The sequence below is a fragment of the Lepisma saccharinum genome, chromosome 30 (genome assembly GCF_977018435.1).
Source record: "Lepisma saccharinum chromosome 30, izLepSacc3.1, whole genome shotgun sequence".
In the NCBI taxonomy this organism is placed as follows: domain Eukaryota; kingdom Metazoa; phylum Arthropoda; class Insecta; order Zygentoma; family Lepismatidae; genus Lepisma; species Lepisma saccharinum.
The window spans coordinates 24,205,707-24,216,097 of record NC_139258.1 but is presented as its reverse complement, the minus strand read 5'-3'; the positions used below and the strand labels follow the sequence as shown (position 1 = coordinate 24,216,097).

At 35.9% G+C, this 10,391-nt stretch overlaps 1 long non-coding RNA gene across 1 annotated transcript; it reads left to right on the top strand.

The window, feature by feature from the left end:
• Positions 1-460: 460 nt before the first annotated feature.
• On the top strand, positions 461-6,744 carry LOC145981953 (uncharacterized). The gene is made up of 4 exons (XR_014441005.1): positions 461-539; positions 2,510-2,659; positions 4,000-4,071; positions 6,581-6,744. It is a non-coding gene; the product is annotated as an uncharacterized LOC145981953 (long non-coding RNA).
• The last annotated feature ends 3,647 nt before the right edge of the window (positions 6,745-10,391 follow it).

Below are 10,391 nucleotides of genomic sequence, written 5' to 3'. Positions count from 1 at the left end.
CGAAAGCCTATTCCCTCAAGGGGTCTCAGTTCGATTTCATTTTGAAGCATATTGCACAGTGATTCAATACAAATTTAAACTGTAGTGTCAGTTTCGATTAGCTTATCTTGATCATAAGGTTGATTTATTTTATAAATATTATCGAGCCTTTTAAATTTGGGGATAAAAGTCGGAACATTTGAGTCTCAAAAATATCAGGTATAATATCATATCCAAGAACTGGCAGTTGGGAATGGAGATCGCTCCCATCGCCCCCCCCCCCCCAGTGGATCCGCCTGCCACAAAAGTTGTCTAAACCACCCCCACCCCCAAAGATCGTTGCTTTGTTTAAAGGACATTCACTTTTAGTGTCTTTTGTTGCAAGTCACGCGTCGTATACGGCGCGCTTTTCGTGTGGACCAATCGAAGGTCGTCTGGGACAAGCAGGCCCAGAATAGCCTTGCCGTTGACATTGTGTGAGGTCGTCTGTGCCGTGGGCCAGAATAGTTTGTCTGCTGAGTGGGTATTTGAAAGTGAAGATAAGAAAGCAGGATTCGAAGGTAAGTAAGTTCAATAACGTTTTCAATATTTTTACACTGTAAGTTTTCTTTATATATGCTCAGATTGTCCTATCCTAAATGCTTAGACCAAAATGTGTTTCACATTTCGAAATAATGACAGTACACTGTGAGAGGGCACTGTTTAGCATGCAGTGTGAGCCCTTTCAATAGTTCTCGTCCGAAGATTGGCATTCGTGATGGTTTGATTTGATTTGATTGATTCGTTTTATTTTACTTCGCGGTTTGTGCCTCTTGGCTAATTTTGAGAATATGGGGATGAGTGATGAAATTGATGAATGGACATTTACAAACAACCATGCCCAAGCGGGATTCGAACCCGGGACACCTGGCGTCGCAGCTCGACGTGCTAAGACATTTAAATAACTAGCGAAATCACAAATATTACTCTTTATTACTTTGCTCCTCAGGTCGCCTAACTTGAAGATTTTAACAAATGTGAAAATTTTGGGGGTCCTTGTCCCCGCCAATTTACGCCTATGGTTACGGAGACAGAAATCATGGTTTAAGTTCGTTTCCGTCCTTCCCACTCCCATTTTTGGAGAGAAATAACTGGAAAACTATAACGATAAAAAATAAAATTTCAAGTGCACAAACGAAATTCTATCCAAGAAGTTGCTTGATTTTTTCTTCCTCCATGATGGGGAGCTTTTAGTTGTTTAGTTTAGTTATTTCAATGGTACAAACGTAATGATTTTGTCCTTCATTTTAAAGTTGGGGGCGAGGGAATTTCAAATATTAATTTAATTTACTCTCAAATCGTTACGGTACAATCGAAAAAATGCGCTGGGATAAAACTGTACGGGCTACCTGAAGTCCCCCCCCCCCAAGTTCAATTTGTGAATACTCGAACTCTGTAATGTTGCAAACGAAAGTAAATGCTATACAATCCGGTACAAACGAAAGATAATCTTACTTTAAACAGAATATGTGGATGTTTGGGGGAACAACGTTACAAAGGTTGACCCTACTACAATTATCACTGCTACTAGGATTCTCTATCATCTTTATTTCTTTCTCCGTTTTCATATGTTTCAATTTTTCTCTGCTCTCTTGGTTCCTCTGTTTCCATTTCCGTTATTCTTCTTTACCTTTTGTCTCTTTCTTTCTACGCTTCCTTCTCTCTTTCCCATTTCCTTCTATTTATGTTCTCTGTCATTCGCTGTCAATGTATCTTCGGTCTCTTTCACTCTCTCTCTTTGTGTTCTTCTGTTCTTGTGTGATTCTCGCTGCGCTGTAAGCAATCCCAATTTTTAACTGTTGGCTATTTGTGGTAGGAGGAGATGGGCCAAAAATATTTCGTTGTGGGCTAGAGCCCCCTTTGGTGTCGACTATTCTGACTGCGACTGGCACCTTCGTTTGGTGTGTGATGTTCCTAAAGTTGTAAAGTAACTTGTTGCGCATAATTCATAATCTTTCGTTATTGCCTGTCGGAACGTACCCCAGAGGGATTTGTAATTGATTTTTAAGTAAAGAGGCCAAAATAATGCAGTGGGATACTGTGGGACGTAAAGTTAATTTGCATGGGAAATATTATTTACAAAACAGGCTTCTGTAAGAGTTTATAAGATTTGTAAGCTGCTGCTTAAACTCCATTCATTCGTTGTAGTCGATTGCATCTAATTCACAATTTTTTAAAGGAAAAAAGACACATTGTAAACAAGGGCGTGAAAGTTAAATATACCTTGACATTAATTTTCGGGAGCAATGATCGCCTTCCCACATTCAGACGCTGATATTCGTGAGGTTTTCTGTAGTGTGCGTCCATAGTATCTTCTAATTTTCGGTCCTTGGGGGATTCTAAACATTAACAATTTAAGTTAAGAAAACTTACAATTTCAAGCAGCAGCTAGAATTTCTTTTAGAGTGTTGTCTTAGATTTCTTTTACACATAAATATGGTTGTGTAACATAAAATTTTAAGTATTATTTTAATTTTCAACTCCTTTTCAGGAATGTGCCATGCATAGAGAGGAGTGAATACGGATAATACCCACAAACACACTCGCCTTAGTTCCAATCTACACTGAACATTTCGCCACTCATCACCGATAGCAGTTTTTCAAGGATCCTGCATGGGTTGGGTTTACACAGATATGCAATGTAAGTAGAGTAGTTCAAATCTAATTTTGTTCTCTTTTCAAGGGAATTTATTATTCATTATTTTCATAAGTTTTAAGCTGTAGGAACTTGAAATGAAGAGGTCTCTTAGGAAGTAAGCTTATATGTTGAGGTGGGAGGACCAGTGGCGACCACTATATGTACCCAGGTGTAGCGCACGCTAGAGGTGGTCAGCTAGTATTGAACATTTAGTCATCATAGTGAGTGTGAAAAGAAAATTAAAGTGTCAAAAGTACATGCATACATAAATACATGTATCAAGGAGTCCGAGGTTCCATACTCGGTAGTGGTTCAGATTTCACTTTGAACTTTAGGTGCAGCCCCGATTAGCCTTTCTGTGCATAAAGTGGACTTAAAAACAAATTCAAACAACAAATCTGGAAATAGGAAAGGGTGGGTGGGTGTCTTATAGCTTCGGTTATTTCTGTTTCAAAGGGAGTGTTCGCCACTGGGAAGGACAGTACTAATAGTTATACACAGTGTAGGCTGGAGTGTAAAACTTTGTTGTGACTGTCTTAAGAAGTATTTGGAAATTGATATGGCATACTAATTACACAATGTGTACAGCGAGATGTTAAAATATTACCAGGCAAGTTGTTCATAATTTTCAATATTTTTTGACGTCCCACGTGTATTTAAGGAATTGAACTGCATTGAACTTCTCCGGGAAATATTTATGCATCTCACTCTTTACATACCTTTCCTAATATCTTTGTTACACAATTAATTTCATGGAGGATTAGTGAAAAAAAATGGTTGACTAGACCACACAGCAAATATACTTCTGTGTCAGCATCTTTAAGTTCTGAGAATCGATTGCTGCTTGTGTACAATTTAGTGTTCTTGTGGATGTGGGATGAAGTAAGTGATTCATACATTTTATTTGATTTCTCTTTTCAACTTGCAAAGTGAGGGTCTGTGATGCTACATTTATTGGCTATCAGTTACCCTGTAAAAGCCTACATACAAATTTTGTCTTTGGAAATTAAATTCATTTTGAGATGTTATGTAGAAGAAAACACACAGATAAAGAAATTAATTCTTATTTGAAAAGTATCTAAACTTTCATCATTCTGGGTTTCTTTCATTCAATCTTCCACTGTATATATAGACATTCCTTAGGAGAATTTAAATTGCTGGGGGGATCCAAATGATACTAACTTTGCATGATAATTAACTTTTATATGTTAAATCCACTTGAACGCTTCAAATAGTCTTCCATCTATTAACAAATATAGTTGTACAATAAACTGTTGTATTGAAGAAGTTAAATTTTTGCTACTTTCAAGATTAATCTAATTTAAATTTATTCCTTATTTCAGACATTGAATGCTGTTTAACTAAAATAACCACATCTGATGTTTGAAGATGATCCTGATTTTGTAAATGGAAATGTAAGTAAATAAATCAATTAACCTGTATGTAATCTGAAAATGTCAGAATCACATAAATAGAACTAGGAACGTAAAATATAATGCTGCGTGTGCGAACCATACATACACACCTTTCATTTTGTAATTAAGAATCTTTGGATATGCATTTCCAAAATGCACCTTAGCATAAATATACAAATTATAATCTTTATGTATTTCTTTCTATACTTTCTAAACTTTCAATAGAACTTTATTTCTGCTACTTGAAAACAGAATCATATCCATGCTTTTATTTTTGGAGAGTTGAACTTTCATGTAGCTATGTCTTGTTTCTATAGAAAATATTTAAAATTGTCAAGGGTATGTGTCTCTTGTCTGCTGGGTGAAGGGATGGAATGAGGCATCCACTCACTTCTCCTTCTGGCACTGTGCCTGTTACATGCTAGTATAATGTACAGAATAAATAAAATCTTTTTGCCTTTTCGCTACATGATGTTTACACATACACTTTGACAGGACAGAACTACAGGGTGCGAAATCATTGAAAACTGGTGGGGGAAGAAAGTTCTTAATTTACATTCCCCCTCCGCCACATGTGTGTATTATTAAAAGTAAATTAATTTGTTACTTTTATACATATCAGATATTGTAAAGCAGCCAACTAATTCCTTTAGTAACTTGGTTAAAGATGTTATAAATTATGAAATAGTTGAAGTGCTTTTATTATGTGTAAGTTTTTGTTTTGTTTGTGCTTTATGTTAATATAAATCAATTAGATTTCATAGTTATAATTTTCTTGCATTCTTGTTTTACTTTAATTGTGCGTATTGGTGTTGATTTGTTAATGATTTATTGAGAGAGAAAGCATTCAATACTCACAACTACACTAATTTGTGTGTGTGTTTCGATATTATTCTTAGTACAGTATATTTGAAATTAAAAGTAATTGCTTATCTTTCGTTTGTTATAACAAAAAATCTTCCCCCCGGAAATTTTTGGTGGGGGGATTTTTAAGGCCAAGATTGTTGGTGGTGGGAAATCCACCTGTCCCCCCAGGATTTCGCACCCTGCAGAACTAACAGAAACAAAAGAAAGCTAAAGCTAAACACTCAAAAATTAGTAAAAAAAATATTTTTCACACCAACATTGAATGGTACTGTTTGAGCTCTTAGGCGACACCAGAAAGGTGTTTGTGTGTGTGTATTGGGGGGCAATCCATTGACTTAACTTAATAGTAGAACAAATATTAACAATAAGAATCATGGTTATGATAATAATTTTACAGTAATAACTATTATAACAAAAAAATAAAATTATATTATTATTATTACTATTATTAAATCCTTTGGGAGAACTACTAGATGAATGAATATCAAGTACAACTTTTCCTTATTACTATATATATATTTTTTTTTTACATTTTACACAGTTAGTGTACTGAAATGCACAGTTATTCTGTTTTATCTTTAAGTTTTAACTTTTCAATAAAAGCTTTCTAAACATTATTTATGTTATAACAACTTCTGCTTTTTGTGACTTGAAATGGCCGATGGCAATTCCAGGGGGTTGGGGGGGGGGTCAACGGATATGTTCCACCTCCATCTCCCGACACCGATGTTTCAGCACAAAATATTATCCTAAAGTAATTTCTTACTTTTGAAGATAGTGTGCCATTTCCAGTTATATGCTGTGGCGTGCCCAGTAGTCAGCCCTCATTTCGCTATTTTTTCCTGCCTGTTTATAGCCCCATCATCACCCTCCTTGTATAGGCCCTTGCTTATGAAATAAAAGCATGCATGTTTATATTACCTTTGCATAATAGGGTGACATACTCTTAGTCCCTCCACCTGTTCATTCAATCAGTGGCGCACGCAAGGGGGGTTACTGGGTTTAACCCCCCCCCCCGAGCTTTAAATATTATGGGAAATGCTGTGTAAAATAAATTGCCAATTTAGTGCTACTGCATTCAATGTAGAAACTGATCAGCTTGAGGGCCTCCCCGATGGTGCAGTGGTAGGTCGTTGCCTTGTAATCAAGGGGTCCTGGGTTCGATACCCTGTGGAGGCACATAGTGGTTCGGATCCCACTTTGAACCGCAGGTCCAGTCTCGATTAGCCATATTGTGCATAAAGTGGACTTAAAACACCAAGTCAATCTATCAATTGAGCAGCTTGACTGATTGATTTTGTTTATTTTTCTTCGCATTTCTGCCACTTTTGGGCTAATTGCGAACATGAGGATGAGTGATGATATGATGGAATGGATGAATGGACACTCACAAAGAACACCTGTGCTCAGGCTGGGATTCGAACTCGACACCCCAGGCGTTTTAGCATGCTTTCGTAACCATTCATCCATGAAGGCTGGCTACTCAAGCTTGAATCACTTTGTATGCACACATCACTAGTATACTTTTCAGGGAAGTATTAAGACTCATAAATGTTATAAGTACATTCTAAACTATCACACTCTGACCTAAATGCGTTCTTGGTTATATTCTTATTTACTCTTACATTTTTTCTCCTTTCAGATCATGGACGCCTTTCCATACAGACATTTTAAAGGAATACAGCATGCAAATTTTTAGCAATGAAGTAAAATTCCTCTTTTTTTGGATAAAATTGTGAGAACTATGTTGAATTATTGCAAGATGAAATGTACGAATATTGTAAATAAAGTTGAATTTTTTGCTAACTGGTAACTTTATTTCTTCAACCTAATCTTTGGGGCGAAAAAAAATTAAGCTCTGTATTTGAAATAGAGTGGTTAAAAATTATGTATATGAACATTTATAACTTCTACTAAATTTGCTCTGCCTTCTTAAGAATGTACATTTTCGTTTCTAATTAATTTATTAAAGTACTGAAATAGGTTCTAAAAGCACCAAAAATCACTCACATTGTAATGATTGTGGCATTGAACTGAGTGTGCAGAACCAACAGCAAAGGAAAGGTAAGGTTGAATTATTGCTTAATGTGTATGCATTTAGTGGCAAGGTAGTATTTTTCAGAGATTATCCCCTTACCATGTATGTATATACTTGCATCCAACGTATACATAAAATTTATCTACGGATATACAAGTATACAGTATTTTGTTGTGTTAAGTATGTCATTTATTTATCCTAGCAATGTATGTGAGCATGAGTGTTGCTTTCCAAACAGTACAGAAAAAAGTTGTTATTTTATAATTAACAGGTGTGACTTCTGAAGATCAATACCCTTCATGTTATATTGTACACTCAAGGACACTTCTGGGTTGTAACAGCACCATTGACTTTCAATTAAATCATTACAACCCAGCAGTGTATGTGACTGTACATATATCCAGTCCCAATTGGCTTCTAAGCATCAAGTGGAAGTCTCAAAAAAGACTTATTGGAAAATATGTATGTACATTAAAAGTTGCGGCTTTTTTGTATGATTTAGAAATCGATACATAATATTCCTTGCAAGCTTCATGTAATTTAGGGATGGCTTTTCTTCTACATGAATACCTTGGTGAGCGTGCTGCATTTAGTTTCCTCTAAGATTTTTAAGCTTTGTCAAATTTTAATGCTGAATTGAATGGTATTATTTTTATAAAGAAGACAATTAATCACATTAAAATCTGAACGCATTAAATGAAGAAACACTGTTTACACTGTGATGTCGTATATTACACAATGCAAGAGTTAACATTGCATTTCTCTACTTTGATACATTTGCCATCTGGGAAGAAATTATAATGAAGTTATGATTGCTCTATCTTATTCTGAATTCATATTGGATAAGATAGAAAATATCTGACTGATTCTTCAAGGTTAAAGGTAAGCATTATTATACTAAATGAAGATCATTTACCTCTTCCTCACGAACCCCTCAAACTCACCCTATGGGAGGAAAAACACACTCTATACTAGGGTGAGAATAACTCACCGTATGGGAGGAAAAACACACTCTATACTAGGGTGAGAAAACTCACCCTTATGGGAGGAAAAACACACTCTATACTAGGGTGAGAAAACTCACCCTTATGGGAGGAAAAACACACTCTATACTAGGGTGAGAAAACTCACCCTTATGGGAGGAAAAACACACTCTATACTAGGGTGAGAAAACTCACCCTTATGGGAGGAAAAACACACTCTATACTAGGGTGAGAAAACTCACCCTTATGGGAGGAAAAACACACTCTATACTAGGGTGAGAAAACTCACCCTTATGGGAGGAAAAACACACTCTATACTAGGGTGAGAAAACTCACCCTTATGGGAGGAAAAACACAGTCTATACTAGGGTGAGAAAACTCACCCTTACGGGAGGAAAAACACACTATACTAGGGTGAGAAAACTCACCCTTATGGGAGGAAAAACACACTCTATACTAGGGTGAGAAAACTCACCCTTATGGGAGGAAAAACACACTCTATACTAGGGTGAGAAAACTCACCCTTATGGGAGGAAAAACACACTCTATACTAGGGTGAGAAAACTCACCCTATGGGAGGGAAAACACACTCTATACTAGGGTGAGAAAAAACTCACCCCAATATGGGGTGTGGAAACTCACCTTTTGGGGACGTCTATTTGTGACAAGCCAAACTCACCCCAAAAGGTGAGTTTCCACACCTTTATTTTTTTCAGTGTATCTTTATCTGAATATGGAGGAAATTGAACGAAAAGTAGATACTGTTGCTAATTTAAAATAGTCTGTCGTAAAGCACGGAGACGTTGAAAATCTAATAGCTCTCGGTATGAAATCCTTAATCGACTTGTATGCTGTGAATAAGATTGGAAGATTTAATTTATATCTGGCTGTACGGGTTGATGACATTAAGGATTGTAAAAGTGAAAATTTGGGTATTATCGTACTAGATATTGAAGACATCTTTTTCATTAAGAATTTTCTTGCAAGATAAGAAATGGTGGTTCTCCTAATTCAAGAAACGTAACCTCTTTCGATGTTCCTTTCCATAGGTCAAAGATTCTACATAAACTATGAAAATATATTGAAGATAATTTCCAAAATGCCCAGTTTAGATTACACAGGCCAACAAAAAAAGTCTTTCAGACCTTTCTTACATGCAATAAGTGATTTTGCATCTTTAAGATATATGGATTACAAAAAAAGACTGCCATTTTGCTGTATCACATCAGGTTTCTTTAAAATGACACATAAAATATACATTCTTGAACTTGCAATTGTATAATACACGTGAACTATGCAACCAACGTAATGTTCTAATGAAATACACATTGCATTGTATTGTGTCCATAGTACAGATATACGTAGATTCATACATGAAATTCATGATCACATGTCACATTGCCTATGGTAACATATGAAGTTCAAAGGGAAAAATCACGAAAATTGATATTGGTCACGTATATGATCTGTCAATATAACCGTTGTCGCTTGAGTGAAAAACTTCTTATATGACATGTTCTCTTGTGTACTGTAACAGGATTATCACGTTCCAGCAAAAAAACAGTAGTCAGCTATCATTGATTTGTTCCAGCGTCAGTAGTACCACCTTCCCATTTTCCATTTTCGTTGTACTTTACCTTTTCTAGTAGCCACTCGAGATGTGTTCTTCAGATGGACAGAATGAGGGACTGTTACTGATATGTAGCAAGACACCTTTCAAACTTCAATAAATGAAGAGCCTTCATTCATCCATGTTATACTTTTCTCCTAACTTATTTATGAGGTTTGGAATGTGTTTTCAATATACTAAAGAGCTTTCCTGAGTAAAATACTATTATACTTATTTCTCGCGATGTTTATAAACTGTTACATATGTTCCTGGAACTAGCAGGTTTCTCTCCCAGCCTTGAAGTCAGAAGTTCTGCAGCATCCTTTGGGAGATTTAAATCTCTGACCAAATCATTGAGTTCATTTTGTGTGAAAGATTGTGGTGTGCCTTGCGTGTCTGCACAATCAATCATAATCTTCAGATGACTCAACTGGTGTAGAACTTCATTCAAATTGGAGTATCTCAAGGTTCTTCGGAGGGTTCGGTACAGGAACATCAGAGCCGTGTGGCACAGGCTATAGTAGAATCCAAGTTCGGATAAAACCTTCCTTTTTTGTATTGAAGCACATACAAAAATAACTATGAGTGATTGTTGACTTTCACATCAATATTTGTATTGCTGTTTTATTGGGATATTGTGTATTTTTCATCTTATTATTACATAGACATGTGTAAATTATTAAAAATTTGTATGTGATAGAACAAAACTGGAGTCGTTTTTGGACTCAGGTACACAACTTACAAAATTACCGTCACAATCAAAAAAGGAAAATCCGTGTTGACTTGTGCTATTGTTAATCAAGAAAGAGCCATATTCCAATCT